This window comes from Triticum dicoccoides, chromosome 3B, assembly GCF_002162155.2.
Source record: "Triticum dicoccoides isolate Atlit2015 ecotype Zavitan chromosome 3B, WEW_v2.0, whole genome shotgun sequence".
In the NCBI taxonomy this organism is placed as follows: Eukaryota; Viridiplantae; Streptophyta; class Magnoliopsida; order Poales; family Poaceae; genus Triticum; species Triticum dicoccoides.
This window is the reverse complement of record NC_041385.1, coordinates 556077240-556099017: the sequence shown is the minus strand read 5'-3', so window position 1 is coordinate 556099017 and position 21778 is coordinate 556077240.

Genomic DNA, 21778 nt, shown 5'->3' with positions numbered 1-21778 from the left:
ACTCTCGACACGACTCTATTGTGCAACACATCAAGTGTGGACCTCGAGGGTGATTCCTCCTAGCTCACCTTGACGATTACATCAAGTGGATTCTATCGAGGCTGATTCCTTGGATTCCCCTTTGGTGTTATAGACGCATGGTTATTTGACTTTACCACAGGACCATGATGACATCGGGTCATCCCCGAGGGGTACCTGCGAGTGATGTAAAGTTGGGTTGACCTGGAGGGTACCCGCGAGATGATTACGAGGCACGGCCGGGCAGGCAGACCGCCCTGGAGTGGGCTGGGTCTGGCCCTTGCCGCAAGTCCTCAAGACGGGGCGACATGAGCAATGATAGTCACCGCACGCTCCGAAGTCACTAACAAGATTGGGTATTTGATCTGAGTTGGTTTTGACCTATACACACTAACTACCACATCGGACAAGTTTATGGGCAACCGACATTGTATGTTTCTTCCGAAAGCTCACAAACGTCACTGGTATAGCGGCGCGCGCCTAGGTGGCATGCGTAAGCACCTGCCTTGTATAAAGAGGTAGCCAGGCTGACACCGACCACATTCACAACATGCAAGATTGCAAAGGGCGATTGGCCCATGACGCCTTCGCATTTAGGATGTAGACACACGTGCGGGACTCTCTGTTGAGCCTAGGTAGTTCTACGACATGTTGATCTTTCGAGGCTGGGCATTACCCTGGAAAGTGTGTCCAGTCAGAGATGATTGAGCGTATCGGGTAATATGGTGCACCCTTGCAGGGAAGTTAATCTAGTCATATAGCCGTGTCCACGGTAATAGGATGACTTGGAGTTGTATCCCAATCTATACAACAAAAACTGGATACTGAGATGATACTTGGATGTGATAGCTCCGGGATTGCTTTCTCGCAGGGAGTTGAGGAAGGATCTCTGGGTCTTAATAATACAACATGGTTGCTACTTATAATATGCTAATCCACACTGTTCTAATGCTGCAAGATGATTCAAGATGCTAGTCTTCGATAGGCTAGGCTTTCCCTTCTCTTCTGGCATTTCTACAGTTCAGTCCAAAGATATAAACCCCATTCCTTTGATACTGATGCATACTTAGTATAGTTCTGATGTAAGTCTTGCAAGTAATTTGAATGAGTACTCATGGTTGCTTTGCTACCTCTTTTCCCCCTATACCCGATTTCTATAATCACATGGTGGAGTCCAGGAGCTAGATGCCACCACCTACAACTACTACTACCCCGAGGGTGCCTACTACTACGTGGAGGCCGCTGACGACCAGGAAAAGTTAGGAGGCTCCCGGCAGGAGGCCTTGCTTTTTAAGTCGATGCTACTTTTGTGTTAGCATTCTTAAGGCAAACTTGTTTAAACTTATGTGTGTACTCAGATATTGTTACTTCTGCCGACTCATTTGTATTCGATCCCTCGAGGCCCATGGCTTGTAATATAAAGCTTGTATGACTTAAATTTGTGTCTAGAGTTGTGTTGTGATATATTCATGTGAGTCCCTGATCTTGATCATACACATTTGCGTGTATGATTAGTGTACGATTGAATCGGGGGCGTCACACGATACCAACAAGATATTCTTCCATGACTGGTACCCCACTCTGAATGATTCTTCACCCCCATATTGTTATTTTATCTGGACCTTAGCATCAATCGGCTTGGGCTTTACATGGGTCGTATGTAGTGGTGGGCCTATTCGGTGGGGGATTCCTTTGCCATGCTCATTTTATAATTCTAATATAACATGTAGGCAACAATATGCTTCTAGATGATAGTGTAAGTGATACGTCCATTTTGCATCATGCTTTTATATCAATATGTATTGCATTATGGGCTGTTATTACACATTATGTCACAATACGTATGACTATTCTCTCTTATTTTACAAGGTTTACATGAAGAGGGAGAATGCTGGCAGCTGGGATTCTGGGCTGGAAAAGGAGCTAATATTGGAGACCTATTCTGCACAGCTCCAAAAGTCCTGAAACTCCACGAAAGTCATTTTGGGAATTAATAAAAAATATTGAGCGGAAGAAATACCTGAGGGGGGCCACCCACCGTCCACGAGGGTGGGGGCGCGCCCTACCCCCCTGAGCACGCCCCCTGCCTCGTGGGCCACCTGGCAGCCCTCTGGTGCCCATCTTCTGCTATATGAAGTCTTTTACCCTAGAAAAAATCATAAGCAAGCTTATGGGATGAAACTCCGCCGCCACGAGGCGGAACCAATATAGGGCTCCGACGGAGCTGTTCTGCTGGGGAAACTTCCCTCCGGGAGGGGGAAATCATCACCATCATCATCACCCTCGATCCTCTCATCAGGAGGGGGTCAATCTCCATCAACATCTTCACTAGCACCATCTCATCTCAAACCCTAGTTCATCTCTTGTATCCAATGTTTGTACCAAAACCTTAGATTGGTACCCGTAGGTTGCTAGTAGTGTTGACTACTCCTTGTAGTTGATGCTAGTTGGTTTATTTGGTGGAAGATCATATGTTCAGATCCTTAATGCATATTAATACTCCTCTGATCATGAACATGAATATGCTTTGTGAGTAGTTACGTTTGTTCCTGAGGACATGGGTGAAGTCTTGCTATTAGTAGTCATGTGAATTTGGTATTCGTTCGATATTTTGATGAGATGTATGTTGTCTCTCCTCTAGTGGTGTTATGTGAACATCGACTACATGACACTTCACCATTATTTGGGCCTAGAGGAAGGAATTGGGAAGTAATAAGTAGATGATGGGTTGCTAGAGTGACAGAAGCTTAAACCCTAGTTTATAAGTTGCTTCGTAAGGGGCTGATTTGGATCCATATGTTTCATGATGTGGTTAGGTTTACCTTAGTACTTCTTTTGTAGTTGTGGATGCTTGCAATAGGGGTTAATCATAAGTGGGATGCTTGTCCAAGAAAGGGCAGTACCCAAGCACCGGTCCACCCACATATCAAATTATCAAAGTAACGAACGCGAATCATATGAGCGTGATGAAAACTAGCTTGACAATAATTCCCATGTGTCCTCGGGAGCGCTTTTCTTTATATAAGAACTTGTACGGGCTTGTACTTTGCTACAAAAAGGATTGGGCCACCTTGCTGCACCTTATTTACTTTCATTGCTTGTTACCCGTTACAAATTATCTTATCACAAAACTATCTGTTACCTACAATTTCAGTGCTTGCAGAGAATACCTTACTGAAAACCGCTTGTCATTTCCTTCTGCTCCTCGTTGGGTTCGACACTCTTAATTATCTAAAGGACTATTATAGATCCCCCACACTTGTGGGTCATGAGACTCTTTTCTGGCGCCGTTGCCGGGGAGTGAAGCGCCTTTGGTGAGTGGAACTTGGTAAGGAAACATTTATATAGTGTGCTGAAATTTACTATCACTTGTCACTATGGAACATAATCCTTTGAGGGGCTTGTTCAGGGTATCTTCACCCCGACTAGTAGAGCAAAGAGTTGCTCCTCGACCTACTGAACCTACTGAAAATGTTTACTTTGAAATTCCTTCAGGTATGGTAGAGAAACTGCTAGCTAATCCCTTTGCAGGAGATGAAACATTGCATCCTGATTTACACCTTATCTATGTGGATATATTTTGTGGATTATTTAAGCTTGCAGGTATGCCTGATGATGTTATTAAGAAGAAGGTTTTCCCTTTAGCTTTGAAGGGAGACACATTTACATGGTATAGGCTATGTGATGATATGGGATCCTGGGACTATAAACGATTTAAATTAGAATTTCACTAGAAGTTTTATCCTATGCATCTTGTTCATCGTGATCGCAATTATATATATAATTTTTGGCCTCGCGAAGGAGAAAGCATCGTTCAAGCTTGGGGGAGGCTTAAGTCAATGTTATATTCATGCCCCAATCATGATCTCTCAAGAGAAATGATTATTCAAAAAAATTATGCTCGGCTTTCTCTCAACAATCGCTCCATGCTCGATACTTCTTGTGTTGGATCTTTTATGATGAAGACTATTGAATTCAAATGGGATTTATTGGCAGGAATTAAACGCAACTCTGAAGATTGGGATTCCGACGATGGTAAGGAGTCAGGTATGACACCTAAGTTTGATTGTGTTAAATCATTTATGGATACCGATGCTTTTCATGGATTTAGCACTAAATATGGACTTGACTCTTAGATAATAGTTTCTTTCTGTGAATCATTTGCTACTCCTGTTGATCTCCCTAAGGAGAAGTGGTTTAAATATAATCCTCCCATTGAAGTAAAAGTAGTTGCACCTATTACAGTTGAAGAAAAGACTATCACTTATAATGATCCTATTGTTCCTACTACTTATATTGAGAAACCACCTTTCCCTGTTAGGATAAAGGATCATGCTAAAGCTTCAACTGTGGTTCGTAAGAGTAATACTAGAACATATACACCCCATGAGAAAATTAAAGTTGAACCTAGTGTTGTTATGGTTAAAGATCTCTTTGTTGATAATATTGATGGGCATGTTATTTACTTCTGTGATGAAGCTGCTAGAATTGCTAGACCAGATACTAAGAATAAACATAGACCTGTTGTAGGCATGGCTGTTATTTCTGTTAAAATAAGAGATCATTGTTATCATGGTTTATGTGATATGGGTGCTAGCGCTAGTGCAATACCTCATTCCTTATACAAAGAAATTATGCATGATATTGCACCTGCTGAGATAGAAGAAATTGATGTTACCATTAAGCTTGCCAATAGAGATACTATTTCACCAGTTGGGATTGTTAGAGATGTTGAAGTCTTGTGTGGGAAAGTTAAATATCCTGCTGATTTTCTTGTTCTTGGTTCCCCACAAGATAGCCTTTGTCCCATTATATTTGGTAGACCCTTCTTGAACACTGTTAATGCTAAGATAGATTGCGAAAAGGATGTTGTTACTATTGGGTTACGGGATATGTCTCATGAGTTTAGTTTTGCTAAGTTTCGTAGACAACCCCATGATAAATAATTGCCTAGTAAGGATGAAACTATTGGTCTTGCTTATATTGTCGTGCCTCCTACTGATCCTTTAGAACAATATTTGCCAGACCATGAAATGATATGTTTATGAATGAAAGAAGGGAAATAGATGAAGTATTATTTAAACAAGGCCCTATTTTGAAACACAACTTACCTGTTGAAATCTTAGAGGATCCTCCACCACCCAAGGGTGATCCCGTGTTTGAGCTTAAACCGTTACCTGATACTCTTAAATATGCTTATCTTGATGAAAAGAAGATATATCTTGTTATTATTAGTGCTAACCTTTCAGAGTAGGAAGAGGAAAGATTATTGAAAACTCTGAAGAAGCACCGTGCTGCCATTGGATATACTCTTGATGATCTTAAGGGCATTAGTCCCACTCTATGCCAACACAAAATAAAATTGGAGGAAGCCGCCAAACCAGTTATTGATCACCAACGATGATTAAATCCTAAGATGAAAGAAGTGGTAAGAAAGGAAATACTAAAGCTCCTTGAGACAGGTATAATTTATCCCGTTGCTGATAGTCAGGGGGTAAGTCCTGTCCATTGTGTCCCTAAGAAGGGAGGTATTACTGTCGTTCCTAATGATAAAGATGAATTGATCCCCCAAAGAATTATTATAGGTTATAGGATGGTAATTGATTTCCGCAAATTAAATAAAGCTACTAAGAAAGATCATTACCCTTTACCTTTTATTGATAAAATGCTTGAAAGATTATCTAAACATACACATTTTTGCTTTCTAGATGGTTACTCTGGTTTCTCTCAAATACCTGTGTCAGCGGAGGATCAAGAAAAGACCACTTTTACTTGCCCTTTTGGTACTTTTGCTTATAGACGTATGCCTTTTGGTTTATGTAATGCACCTACTACCTTTCAAAGATGCATGATGGCTATATTCTGTAAATTTTTTGAAAAGATTTGTGAGGTATTCATGGATGATTTCTCCGTTTATGGATCCTCTTTTGATAATTGCTTGAGCAACCTTGATCGAGTTTTGCAGAGATGTGAAGATACTAGTCTCGTCTTGAATTGGGAAAAGTGCCACTTTATGGTTAATGAAGGTATTGTCTTGGGGCATAAAATTTCTGAAAAAGGTATTGAAGTAGATAGAGCTAAAGTTGATGCTATTGAAAAGATGTCATGTCCCAAGAACATTAAAGGTATAAGAAGTTTCCTTGGTCATGCCGGGTTTTATAGGTGGTTCATTAAGGACTTTTCTAAAATTTCTAGGCCTCTGACTAATTTATTGCAAAAAGATATTCCTTTTGTCTTTGATGATAATTGTGTAGAAGCGTTTGAAATACTTAAGAAAGCTTTGATTTCCGCACCTATTGTTCAACCACCTGATTGGAATTTACCCTTTGAAATTATGTGTGATGCTAGCGATTATGCTATAGGTGTTGTTCTAGGACAAAGAGTTGATAAGAAACTAAATGTTATTCAATATGCTAGTAAAACTCCAGACAGTGCTCAGAGAAATTATGCTACTACTGAAAAATAATTCTTAGCAGTTGTATTTGCTTGTGATAAGTTCAGACCTTATATTGTTGATTCTAAAATAACTGTTCACACTGATCATGCTGTTATTAAATATTTTATGGAAAAGAAAGATGCTAAACCTAGACTTATTAGATGGGTTCTCTTGCTACAAGAATTTTATTTGCATATTATTGATAGAAAGGGAGCTGAGAACCCCGTTGCAGACAACTTGTCTAGGTTAGAGAATGTTCTTGATGACCCACTACCTATTAATCATAGCTTTCCTGATGAATAATTAGCTGTCATAAATGCTTCTCGTACTGCTCCATGGTATGCTGATTATGCTCATTACATTGTTGCTAAATTCATACCACCTAGTTTCACATACCAGCAAAAGAAAAAGGTTTTCTACAATTTTAGACATTACTTCTGGGATGCCCCACACCTTTATAAAGAAGGAGTAGATGGTGTTATTAGACGTTGTGTACCTGATCATGAACAGGAACAGATCCTACGCAAGTTTCAGTCTGAGGCATATGGAGGACACCACGCTGGAGATAGAACTGCACATATGGTATTGCAATCTAGTTTTTATTGGCCTACTCTCTTCAAAGATGCACGTAAGTTTGTCTTGTCTTGTGATGAATGTTAAAGAATTGGTAATATTAGTAGACGTCAAGAAATGCCTATGAATTATTCTCTTGTTATTGAACCATTTGATGTTTGGGGCTTTGATTATATGGGACCGTTTCCCGCCTCTAATGGGAATACACATACTTTAGTTGCTGTTGATTACGTTACTAAGTGGGTAAAAGCTATTCCAACTAGTAGTGCTGATCATAACACCTCTATTAAGATGCTTAAAGAAGTTATTTTTCCGAGGTTTGGTGTCCCTAGATACTTAATGACTGATGGTGATTCACATTTTATTCATGGTGCTCTCCATAAAATGCTCGATAAGTATGACGTTAATCATAGAATTGCATCTCCATATTACCCACAGTCTAGTGGTCAAGTAGAATTAAGTAACAGAGAGCTTAAATTAATTTTGCAAAAGACTGCTAATAGATCTAGAAAGAATTGGTCCAAGAAACTTGATGATGCATTATGGGCTTATAGAACTGCATATAACAATCCTATGGGTATGTCTCCGTATAAAATGGTCTATGGAAAAGCATGTCACTTACCTCTCGAACTAGAACATAAGGCATATTGCGCCATTAAAGAGCTCAATTATGATTTCAAACTTGCCGGTGAGAAGAGCTTATTTGATATTAGCTCACTTGATGAATGGAGAACTCAAGCCTATGAGAATGCCAAGCTGTTTAAAGAAAAAGTTAAAAGATGGCATGACAAAAGGATACAAAAGCGTGAGTTTAACGTAGGTGATTATGTGTTGCTATGCAACTCTCATTTAAGATTTTTTGCAGGAAAACTTCTCTCTAAATGGGAAGGCCCTTACGTTATCGAAGAGGTCTATCATTCCGGTGCCATAAAAATCAACAACTTCGAAGGCACAAATCTGATGGTAGTGAAGGGTCAAAGAATCAAACATTATATCTCAGGTAATCCTATAAATGTTGAAACTAATATTATTGAAACCGTGACCCCGGAGGAATACATAAGAGACACTTTTCAGAATGTTTCAGACTCCGAAAAGGATAGGTATGTGGTACGGTAAGTAAACCGACTCCAAAACAGTTCTAATAGCAATTCTTCTCTGTTTTGGAATATTTAAGAAAATAGGAAAATAAGTAGTCCGGGAAGGACACGAGGCATCCACGAGGGTGGAGGGCGCGCCCTACCCCCTGGGCGCGCCCCCTGCCTCGTGGGCACCTCGTGTGCTCTCCGGACTCCGTTTTCTTGCACGATACTTCTTTTGGTCAGTAACAATTCATTATATAATCTCCCGAAGGTTTTGACCACCGTATCACGCAAAAATCTTCTATCTTTGTTTCGAGCTGTTTTCTGTCAGATTTGTCAAGGCCAAGCATCATGACGTCACCCTCCTCCAACAATGAAAACAAGGATGCTTGGCTATTGAAGACAGAGCTGAAGAGAGAAGAACCTGGGGAGATCAACAAGGATGAGGGGATCAAGAAGGCCATGGAGGATCAAGCTCCGGCGGCAGAAGAAGAAAACATCCCTCAACCTCTTCATAACCTCTTTATCCCAACTGAGATTGAAGCTTTCAAGATGATTGAGTTAGCTCGCATACAAAACAAGTATCTCACACAGGAAAATATTTTGTTGAAGGATCATATCGTCCCACTCAAGGGCATTATCCACAAATTGGAAGAGTTCCTACGCTCGATGTGCGACTATCCATCATCATCACCACCTCCGAGGACATAAACACATGGGTATGGGCACTCCCCTTGGCAACTTCCAAGCTTGGAGGAGTTGCCCCGGTATCGTATCACCATCACACTCCTATCTTTACCTTTTTCTTAGTTCGATACTTTTGGTAATATCTTGATTTAGTAGAATAAAGTTTTGGTATCAATTAGTTTTGAGTTTTGCTTTATGATCCCTCCATGCAATCGAGTCCGTGAGCTATATATAATAAAGATTAGTGTTGAGTCAAGGGCTTTGCTATCTCGCTATGATCTAGAGGGAATAGAAAGAATAAAAAGAAATAAAAGAGACCATATTGATTTTGTGGATAGTAATGACTTCACATATAGAGAGTATGATGATTAAAAGTTGTTGAGAGTTGGCAAATGTAGTTTTGTTCATCGTTGCAATTAATAGGAAGTAATAAAGAAAGAGAGGTTCTCACATAGGAATATACTATCTTGGACATCTTTTATGATTGTGAGCACTCATTAAAGTATGACGTGCTAAAGAGTTGATGTTGGACAAGGAAGATAATGTAATGGGTTATGTCTTCTCACATCTCAGTTAAAGTATATTGTCATGGATCATTCAAACATGTTGAGCTTGCCTTTCCCCCTCATGCTAGCTAAATTCCTTGCACCAAGTAGAGATACTACTTGTGCTTCCAAATATCCTTAAACCCAATTTTGCCATGAGAGTCCACCATATCTACCTATGGATTGAGTAAGATCCTTCAAGTAAGTTGTCATGTTGCATGCAATAAAAATTTCTCTCTAAATATGTATGACTTATTAGTGTGGAGAAAATAAGATTTATACGATCTTGTGATATGGAAGTAATAAAAGCGACGGACTACATAATAAAGGTTCATATCACAAGTGGCAATATAAAGTGACATTCTTTTGCATTAAGATTTCGTGCATCCAACCATAAAAGCACATGACAACCTTCGCTTACCTTTGCGAAGGGCCTATCTTTTACATTATGCAAGAGTCAAGGTGATCTTCACCTTTCCTTTTTATATTTTATCCTTTGGCAAGCACCTCGTGTTGGAAAGATCCTGATATATATATATATATATATATATATATATATATATATATATATATATATATATATATATCCAATTGGATGTAAGTTAGCATGAACTATTATTGTTGACATTACCCTTGATGTAAAAGGTTGGGAGGCAACACAATAAGCCCCTATCTTTCTCTGTGTCCGATTAAAACTCCATAACCATAAGTATTGCATGAGTGTTAGCAATTGTGAAAGACTAAATGATAGTTGAGTATGTGGGCTTTCTGAAAAGCTCTTATGTTGACTCTTTCCTATGTTATGATAAATTGCAATTGTTTCAATGACTGAGATTATAGTTTGTTAGTTCTCAATGAAGTTTCTGAACCATACTTAACATTGTGAATAGATTGTTACTTGAGTATAAGACATCATATGACAAAATATATTTATGTTGTTGTTATAAGAATGATCATGATGCCCTCATGTCCGTATTTTATTTTATCGACACCTCTATATCTAAACATGTGGACATATTTTTTGATATCGGCTTCCGCTTGAGGGCAAGCGAGGTCTAAGCTTGGGGGAGTTGATACGTCCATTTTGCATCATGCTTTTATATCGATATTTATTGCATTATGGGATGTTATTACACGTTATGTCACAATACTTATGGCTATTCTCTCTTATTTTACAAGGTTTACATGAAGAGGGAGAATGTCGGCAGCTGGGATTCTGGGATGGAAAAGGAGCAAATATTGAAGACCTATTCTGCACAAATCCAAAAGTCCTAAAACTCCACGAAAGTCATTTTGGGAATTAATAAAAAATATTGAGCGGAAGAAATACCTAAGGGGGCCACCCATCGTCCATGAGGGTGGGGGCGCGCCCTACCCCCCTGGGCGCGCCCCTGCCCCGTGGGCCACCTGGCAGCCCTCCGGTGCCCATCTTCTGCTATATGAAGTCTAATACCGTGGAAAAAATCATAAGCAAGCTTACAGGACGAAACTCCGGCACCACGAGGCGGAACCGTTCTAGGGCTCCGGCGGAGCTATTCTGCCCAGGAAACTTCCCTCCGGGAGAGGGAAATCATCACCATCGATCCTCTCATCAGGAGGGGGTCAATCTCCATCAACATCTTCACCAACACCATCTCCTCTCAAACCCTAGTTCATCTCTTGTATCCAATCTTTGTACGAAAACCTCAGATTGGTACCTGTGGGTTGCTAGTAGTGTTGACTACTCCTTATAGTTGATGCTAGTTGGTTTATTTGGTGGAAGATCATATGTTCAAATCCTTAATGCATATTAATACTCCTCTGATCATGAACATGAATATGCTTTGTGAGTAGTTACGCTTGTTCCTGGGGACATGGGTGAAGTCTTGCTATTAGTAGTCATGTGAATTTGGTATTCGTTCGATATTTTGATGAGATGTATGTTGTCTCTCCTCTAGTGGTGTTATGTGAACGTCAACTACATGACACTTCACCATTATTTGGGCCTATAGGAAGGCATTGGGAAGTAATAAGTAGATGATGGGTTGCTAGAGTGACAGAAGCTTAAACCCTAGTTTATAAGTTGCTTCATAAGGGGCTGATTTGGATCCATATGTTTCATGCTGTGGTTAGGTTTACCTTAATACTTCTTTTGTAGTTGCAAATGCTTGCAATAGGGGTTAATCATAAGTGGGATGCTTGTCCAAGAAAGGGCAGTACCCAAGCACCCGTACACCCACATATCAAATTATCAAAGTAACGAACGCGAATCATATGAGCATGATGAAAACTAGCTTGACGATAATTCCCATGTGTCCTCGGGAGCGCTTTTCTTTATATAAGAACTTGTCCAGGCTTGTCCTTTGCTACATAAAGGATTGGGACACCATGCTGCACCTTATTTACTTTCATTGCTTGTTACCCGTTACAAATTATCTTATCACAAAACTATCTGTTACCTACAATTTCAGTGCTTGTAGAGAATACCTTACTGAAAACCGCTTGTCATTTCCTTCTGCTCCTCGTTGGGTTCGACACTCTTGCTTATCGAAAAGACTACGATAGATCCCCTACACTTGTGGGTCATCAGTAAGCGAGAAATTATTTTACTTCTACCAAAAGTTTCTACCATTTACCTCAAAATGCTTTTGACCATTTTCACTACCTCTGTTATATTTATCCTATATCACCACAATAGAAGATGCTGGAATGAATATAACCGTTTATCAATGCATATGAGATGATTGTGTCAAAATAGATTCAAAACAAGGATATGTCATGTACAATGCAAGATGATTCTAAGTTGATAATATGGACATTATTTGAACCCTAGCATAATATGGTGAAAGTGTCAAATTTTATATAGTCTAGACCAAGGGATGCACTGATACAAGTTTTCATCAAGAGAAATAAGATGAACCTTGGTATAATGTGGTGAAAGTGTCCAATTTTATATACACTACTGCAGGATGGTCCAAACGCAACAGTAAAATCAGAGACCCTTCGACGAAACTGTGTGTGATGCATTAATCGCAAATGGTGGTGTAAGAAAACCGACAAAAATGATATGAAATGTTTGCAATGGCAGAGATATCAAACACATTTCAGATTATAGTTGCATGTGGGATACGTGGCATACAATTCACTTGCGTGAACTGTTTATGATGAGCATAAGAACAGAAACGGTTAACCAGATGAAGGTGTGTGCGATATACGGCATACAGTTCACTCGGATGAACTGTTTGTGATTAGGCAACACAATAGAAACGGTCAGCCAGATCAAGGTGTGTGCGATATACGACATACACTTCACTCGGATGAACTGTTTCCGTTGAGCCAACACAATAGAAATGGTTCGACTTAATAAGATGTCTGTGATACGCGGCAAACAGGTTAGTAATCAGAAATGTGTGGGAAGATCGATAACAACATAGACGATTCCTGTTAAGAACCCGTCTGTGTTGTCAGCAAACGGTTGCTGGTATGCAATTGTGAGCGATTGATGAAATCATCACCGACGGGTTCCATTGTTTAGTCTGTGTGCGATGTGATTTGCTCTATCCGCAGAACATCTACGCTCTGTCTACAGAAGATCAGCATATATACTTATAAGAACAACATTGCATAACTAAATTAAGCATACAATTACATAAGTGACTACACACATAACATTTCCACACACCGAAGTAAGTAATTACATGCATACTAAACTAGGTGAAACGAGCATCTAATCATCTACTTCTCGTTGTGGTGACGCTTGCCATTGCTCGGCTTCTGGCTGGATCCCTGACTGTTTTGGGGAAGGAGGCACTTCCTCATGTCAACGATCTGCCTGCACATCTCGTAGCTCGTGTACGCCTCCTTGGCCGCGTACACGACGTGTGCTTTGTCGAGTTTCTCCATCCAGGCGGTGTGCTAGGCACGCTTATCCTTGTTACAGGAATCCTTCATGTCTCTGTAGTAGGGGTCAATGATGGCCTCGGTGAGGTGAACCAGTGAGTCCTTCTCATGCTTCCTATTGCCCCAGATCTTCTATTGGCCCTGGATGTCGACAAGATTCTGGCAGGCGATGCCTGAATTCTTGAGCACCTTTACATCATTGGTGATGTCCATCGTAGCAAACATGTAGTGGGGGTTGTTGAAAAACCTGGAAAAACGCTCGCAAGGCCTTGTGGCCAGGTAGTAGTGGTAGACCAGGACGTGATTGCGCACGCACACTTGGGCGACGGCGACCTTGGGACAAGACCCGACACGAGCGCAGGTGTACTTGAGGTCGAACCCGACCACCTTGTATTTCCCCTCAGCAAGCAACAACTCCATGATGTGGATGGAGTGCTCCACCCAAAACGGGTTGTTGGTGTACACCACTGAGAGCTCCGTGAACTTTCTGTGTGTGTAGCACTGCATGCATGGTGAATTGTTGCTCATCGTCGGCAGCCGCTCGGAGCGCCATTGGAGCTGCGCAGGATACCTCTAAGAATTTGTCATGGTGGGCATGCTTCTTGCATTACTGGGGTGCGTTCGAAAGGTTGAAGAGACACAAGGGTTAAATGGCCGCTGTAATAAATGGGGGCTAGCCGGCCTATAACCATCACGTCTTGTCACTGCTTTCATAGCGAAGGATTCTAGTGCATGCTTGAGCACCCCATACGCGTTTCGTTTGTCCACATGTGGGCTCGAAGAGGTGCCAAATGTATCATTGGTGAGCCTGTTCTCGCGCAACCGCGCAAGCTTCCCGCTCGTCTAGTTTGGCACACGTCGGCTAGAAGAGGGGAAAATCATGGGCGTTTATTGGCAAAAAGGTTTGCAAAAACGAAGTGTGTGGAATGACTTCGATCATAAGTTTACCCATGGGTGATGAGGTCAAAGTTACACAGAAGGGTGATGTTGGACACTCGAGTGCGATAATTAATTCTACGCTCTACAGGGCACACGGTTGAAGAAACCAACTGTGTGCAATAATGTTGAAGATCACAGTCAAGTAAGCTATACAGATTGTTTGCGGTGAGATAGACAAGGGAAACACATTCAAAAATGGTTAATAACATCTAAGTCCATTGCATATTAAGGTCAAAATAGTACTACCAATATACGAGTCTCATGCGATGCGATTTCAACGATTGTACCACAAAATCCCAAAATATTAGAAGGTTCAAATTCCAGAGTTACATGGCTCAAATTCGAAGATTACAAGGTTCAAACTAATATTGGAAATGAAATTCAAGTCATTCAGCTGCAAACTCCTGCAATGATCAGCTGAACATGGATATAAGAGAGGTTCAAACTAAAATTACCACTTGTAAGGCTAGTTTCGGAACCTCATCATTTTTGCAAAGGGATCAACCACTGACAAGTCATGTATGGGGTTGATACAATGACTTCCGATTACTCTGTCATCTAAAGTTCCAAAATGAAACTCAGCTTTTTTGGAGCCTTTTCCATTCCGCCGCAACCATCGGTGTTGATCAACAAACCATTCATTTTTGCGAAATAAAGGTAGGGCAAACCTCATTACCTTCAGCACCCTTGCTCTGGCAACAAAGAACCTGGCGAATATGATCTCCATTAAGGTCCCTCAGTAGGAGTTCAAAGTAATTTCTGGGAGATGTAGATCTAGCCATTCGATGTGATTGTTATATTGTATCACATTATCCACCACCGGGCCTAATCATCTGTAAAAGAAGAGTACGTATTAGTGCCTACATGCAATTTTGAAAACTACCACAGACCTATTTGGTTTGCAGGATTTGTAAAATGCACTAATGTGCCATCTTCGATCCGACATGATTAACTTGGGCATTTGATTACAATCTAGAAAAATGTAGCGTTCTTCACAAGAGGTAGGAGTGGATGAAAAATTCCCTAAGAAAACTAGTACATATGAATCCAAAGGATAAATGCTTATGGATTGTAACCATATGAGTCAAGCAACCAATATGAGGGAAAACATGTATGTACTGAAATCCTCCAAAATTCCTTCAGAAATCATAGTACATTGTCATTGTAAACTTGGGAAAAGGTAACAAAAACTAAACTCCCTTATGGTTAATATTTAATAGGAAAGGAACATCACCTTGATATACAGCTTATGCAGGCACAGAAAGCATCTCAGGAAACTGACAACTTGGTCTAGGTTGGGGCCGATAGATTCTAGTGCCAAGACCTTCACTGTGCGTAGATTCATGGTCAAGCTTGTCGAAATCATTTTCTGGATGACAGACAAACATACATATTCAAAATTAGAAATAATGTTAATTTCAAGGAGAGGTAGTCGGCGACTGTTGTACCTGAACGGGTGTGGATCCAATAACAAGTTCAGAGTATTTGATAGACGAGTAGACCACCACTGTCAATTTCGGCACGGAAATGAAATTGATTCTTGTTGGACCTTGCTGATCATACTATGGTACACATTTTGTGATCTCTTGTTGAAGCACCAGCAACACACATAAATAGTGTGGAGAGTCATGGAGGTGATGTTGAAGCTACTCAACCCATTGATCGCCTGAAGACGAAGGTACTCGAGTGCAGTATACCACGGAGCAGGCACTCCATGTCATCCTTCGGGATGCAGAAGGTGATGAGCTCAAGGTGCTTCAGTCGTGGTAGAAAAATAGCGGGCGCGTCATTAAGGGGGGATGGCAGTTCATGAACTTGGTGAGGCGCAGCGTGGGCGGGAGGCGGAGCGCGGACGTTGGTAGCGGGCGCATATGCCCATCATAAAACTGAGCTCCTTAAGCTGATCTAGGGCGGCGGAGCGGAACCACTCGCCAAGCTTGGCTCAGTCCTTGCCGTTGGAATGGAACTTGCATGTGCCAAGGCCTCTGATTGGGCCATGGTGACTACCGAGAATCTGGACAACGCGTCCAAGCTTTTGTGATATCCACGACAGAGGTTGTGGGCGTCGATGAGGTCGAGTGGGGTGGAGTGACATAGGGGGCGCCACCGCCAGGAAATGACGATTGTCCATGCCCCATATTTGATTGGGAGGAAGGATATGATGACTATCAACATATCATCGGGGAGGCTGTTGATGAAGTCTAGGCCTGCTGGAGTCGCTCGCAGTTCTTGCTCGGCCCGCCTCCGCTTGTTGGCAGCCTCGTTCTCCACCTCTGGAGTCTCCTCGTCAGTGGCGCTTTCTGATAGAAGTGGGATTACAGGGAATATTTAGTTAAAACAGGACAAAAGAAAAGTGTATTGGTAACTAGAAGTTAGTAGGTAAGAATAGAGTAAGAAAATGGAATAACAACTGGTTGCTTAAATACTACACAATTCCTTTGATATTGCTGGGTAAGTCAACACGCAGATAGTTGGAAAGAACACTTACTTCAAACAAAGTCTGGATGGATGATATCATTAGGGAAGTTAGCAAATATCTCATGACCAGGCTCTTTTATGTGCAGTGCAATTTTAGTGCCAGCTTTCAATACATAAAACTTAGAAATTTATGTCCAAAGGTCTGTGCCAAAATATGAGTGACCATGTTCATCAAGTCTTACAGAAGCAATGATTGTAAATACATGGTTTGTGTTCAGTATGACATCCATGCAGTCTTGAGTTATGTAAAGGGCAAGATTGTGTAGTACAAATGTTGTTGCATAGCAAGGGGTGTGCTACTTCTTGAGCTTGCGTTGGTTTTTCCCCTGAAGAGGAAAGGGAGATGTAGAAAAGTAGAGATAAGTGTTTCCCTCAGTTAGAGAACCAAGGTATCAATCTAGTAGGAGGTAGAAGCAAGTCCCCAATTGGTGCACCTGCACAAACAATCAAACACTTGCACCCAACGCAATAAAGGGGTTGGCAATCCCTTCACGGTCAACTACAAAGGTGAGATTTGATAGAGATAGATAGAAATAAAAAAAGGTAACTAAATATTTTTGGTTTTTTTATATTTATAGATCTGAAAATAAAAGATTGCAAAATAGTAGATCAGAAACAAGTATGATGGAAAATAGACCCGGGGCCATAGGTTTCACTAGAGGCTTCTCTCATGAAGGCAAATAATACGGTGGGTGAAAAAATTACTGTCGAGCAAATGATAGAAAAGCACAAAGTTATAATGATATCCAAGGAAATGATTATGAAATGTAGGCATCACGTCAGTGTCAAGTAGAATGACTCCTGCCTGCATCTACTACTATTACTCCACACATCGACCGCTATCCAGCATGCATCTAGAGTATTAAATTCATAAATAACGGAGTAACGCCTTAAGTAAGATGACATGATGTAGAGGAATTAACTCAAGAAATATGATGAAAACCCCATCCTTTTATCCTCGATGGCAACAATTCAATACGTGTCTTGCTACCCTTACTTTGTCACTGGGTGAAATCATGCAAGATTGTACCCAAAGCTAAGCACCTCTACCATTGCAAGAAAAACCAATCTAGTTGGCCAAACCAAACCAATAATTCGAAGAGAAAAACATATCAAATCATGCATATAAGAATTCAAAGAAGATTCAAATTGAAGGAAATATGCCCTGGAGGCAATAATAAAGTTATTATTTATTTCCTTATTTCATGATTCATGCTAGAATTGTATTAACCAAAAACTTAGTACATGTGTGAATACATAGACAAAACATATTGTCCCTAGTATGCCTCTACTTGACTAGCTCGTTAATCAAAGATGGTTATGTTTCCTAACCATAGACATGTGTTGTCATTTGATGAACAGGATCACATCATTAGGATAATGATGTGATGGACATGACCCATCCGTTAGCTTAGCATTATGACCATTATAGTTTCATTGTTACTGCTTTCTTCATGACTTGTACATGTTCCTCAGACTATGAGATTATGCAACTCACGAATACCGGAGGAACACTTTGTGTGATACCAAACATCACAACGTAAATGGGTGATTATAAAGGTGCTCTACAGGTGTCTCTGAAGGTGTTTGTTGGGTTGGCATAGATCTAGATTAGGATTTGTCACTCCGTGTTTCGGAGAGGTATCTCTGGGCCCTCTCCATAATACTCATCACTATAAGCCTTGCAAGCATTGTGACTAATGAGTTAGTTGCGGGATGAAGTATTACAGAACGAGTAAAGAGACTTGACGGTAACGAGGTTGAACTAGGTATGATGATACCGAGAATCAAATCTCGGGCAAGTAACATACCGATGACAAAGGGAACAACGTATGTTTTTTTTGACTATGTACTGCAAGGCAACAGCCTCACATTGTTTTATTAAAAAAAAGAGGTTTACATAATTAAAGTGAACCATAAAAGAAAGAAAGAAATACTTACAAGAAGCATATGAGAGAGAGGCTATCCAGAGAACTAAGCTATCCTTATATCTACATTTGATTCTATGAGCTAATAGAGAAATATCATGTATGAAATTCCTCCTCCAAGAAATGAAGGTAGGTCTCTCATTTCTAAAGATTTTCCCATTCCTTTGTGTCCAGATATTCCAGGTAGCAGTAAAAACCACCTCAGTGAAGAAAGGAGGACCAAAATCCCTCCTAGCAGCAAGAGCCATCTCATATGTGTTCTGGTTTGGTTGAGCATTCCAAGAAATCCCAAGGTAATTCCAAACCCTTTGGCTGAAGTTGCAAGCAAAGAAAAGATGTGCACAATCCTCATGTGAAGCACAAATGCAAAGAACACACGTATCATCCTGGATGATCCAGTTCCTGCGTTGCATCATATACCTAGTATTCAAACGGTCCATTAGAAGAAGCCATCCAAACACTTTAAACTTGAGCGTGCATGCTGACTTCCAAATCCATCTGAAGATGGGATCAACCACCAAATGGGAGAAGCAAGACTCATAATATAACTTTGATTTAAACTCCCTAGATTTAGATGGCCACTTCCATATGTCCTTACACTCCCCGTTCAAGGTGACTGAAGACAGCAAATCCTGAAGATGAGTTAGTTCAGAATAGGCCTGTTGAGACAGTGGCAGATGAAAATGCTCTGAGATCTTTGGAAGCTCCATAAATTCTCTGACTGTGAATGTGTCATCAATGACAAAAGAATGAAGCCTAGGGAACTGCTCACTCAAGAGAACGACATTATTACCCAGCTGCCATCGATCAAGCCAAAAAACCACCATGTTGCCAGCATGCACTTGTGGTATGGCTAACTTGCAGAAGTTGGTGTACAAGCTCATGACATCCCTCCACCAAAATGAGCCACAGCTTTGCGTGACCTGTGGTGGCGAAGCAGCATTATAGGTATCCCAAATTAATGTGACCCAAGGCACGTCCATTCTGTTAAAAAACTTGAATAGATGTTTTAGTAGCAAGGCTTCATTTTGTAGTCCCAAATTAAGCACACCCAAACCACCACATTTCTTGGGTCGGCAGACTCGATCCCATGCAGCTAATGATTGTCTAGGATTATCTGTGTTGCCCCTCCACAGGCATTGATGCATGATTCTGTCAATCTGCTGCAAGATGCCCTTGGGGAGAGATAGAGTGCATAGGAAGTAGATTGGCATTTAGCAAAGCACTGACTGAAGCAGTTGCAATCGACTTCCTTGATTCAACAGACACGAGGAGGCAGATAACCGGCGTTCAATACGGTCAACAAGAGGTAACAGATCATAGATTGTGGGTATGGAGGTACCCATGGGTAGCTCTACATATGTGAAAGGCATAGATCCTACATCACAACCTAGAAGGTTGGCAACCCTAGCGCCCTCCTCATCACTCATATTGATTGGAATAAGTGATGACTTACTGAAGTTGACTCGTAAACCAGTGGATGCTGCAAAGGTGGTAAGCATGTCCTTGAAGGCGATCAGCTGGTCATCAATCGCAGGTAAAACAATTAGTGTGTCATCCGCATATTGTACGATCGGGTAGTCAATAGAATTTGTTGGTATTGGCAGAGTGAGAATATTTCTTGAGCACATCTCATTGACTACCGACTAAAGCAAATCCACCGCAATGACAAATAATAACGGAGAAAGAGGGTCTCCTTGACGTATGCCCGATCTACAGACAAAATGATTTCCTGGAACTCCATTTAAGAGGACAGAAGAAGAACCCGTGGACAAAATGCTATTAATCCAGCCAGTCCAACGAGCATCAAAACCCTTGCATTGTAAGATTCTGAGGATGGCTTCATGCTCAATTGTATCGAAGGCCTTCGAGAAATCAAGCTTAAGGAGTATGATGGGCCGTTTTGATGCTTTACATTGATGAATATATTCGAAACACCAGGCTAAACAATCCTGGATAGAGCGGCAACGAAGAAACCCGTACTGGTTGCAATGTATACATCTCAAGATCACCTTTTGTATATGTTGATATGCGGTTTGACCGATAAAGATCTTCGTAGAATATGTAGGAGCCAATATGAGCATCCAGATTCCACTATTGGTTATTAATAGGAGATGTGTCTCGGTCATGTCTACATAGTTCTCGAACCCGTAGGGCCCGCACACTTAATATTCGATGATGATATGTATTATGAGTTATGTGTTTTTGAGGACCGAAGTTTGTTCGGAATCCCGGATAAGATCACAGTCGCGACGAGGAGTCTCGAAATGGTTGAGACATAAAGATTGATATATTGGACGACTATATTCGGACACCAGAAGTGTTCCGTAGAAGTTTTGGATAAAACTGGAGTGCCGGAGGGTTATCGGAACCCCCGGGGGAACTAATGGGCCTCGATGGGCCTTAGTGGAGAGAGAGAGAGGGGCGGCCAGGGCAGGCCACGCGCCCCCTCCCCCTTGGGTCCGAATTGGACTAGGAAGGGGGCGGCGCCCCCCTTTCCTTCTCCCTCTCCCTCTCCTTCCTCCCCCTCTCTCCCTCTTGGTGGAAATCTACTAGGACTTGGAGTCCTAGTAGGATTCCCCTCTTTGGGGCGTGCCTACTGTCGGGGAAACTGATCCACGAACACCTATGGGGCCGGCGGACCGGGCCCCTTTCGGTTCGGCGGGGGGCGGAGATCACACGAAGAGCAGATCGAGGCGAAGCTCACGAGCAGTTTACCCAGCTTCGGAGCTCTCCGGAGAGATAACACTCCTACTGCTGCTTGTTTGATTATCTTGTGTTCTTGCTCCAGAGAGAGAGCGTAGTGTTTTTCTGGGTTACGAATGAGTCGAACCTCGCGAACCTCCTCTACGTTGCGCATGGGCCTCCTTTTATACGCTAAAGGGGTCACCAACAGGTGGCAACGCAGAGAAGGGTACAAATGTAAAAAGCGAGGTGGTTGGTACAGTTACTTGTACAGTGCACCCTACCTAACCCTGACGGCAGGGGACAAGGGCATTAAATGCCCGTCTGAGTCGCCCAAACAGTGCAGAAAAGGACCGTTAGGGGCGCCACCGTTCGCCACGATGGCGATCTTGTCAGCTCCGCATGCCACTGCGCACCGCTGGCTGCACAGCCTCCCGCCACGCGCGCCTGGACAGGCCCCCAGAGCGACACGTTGGTGGATGCGCTGGAGCGTGGGCACAGAGTGGCCGCCTGCCGTGGCAAGCGCCTTGC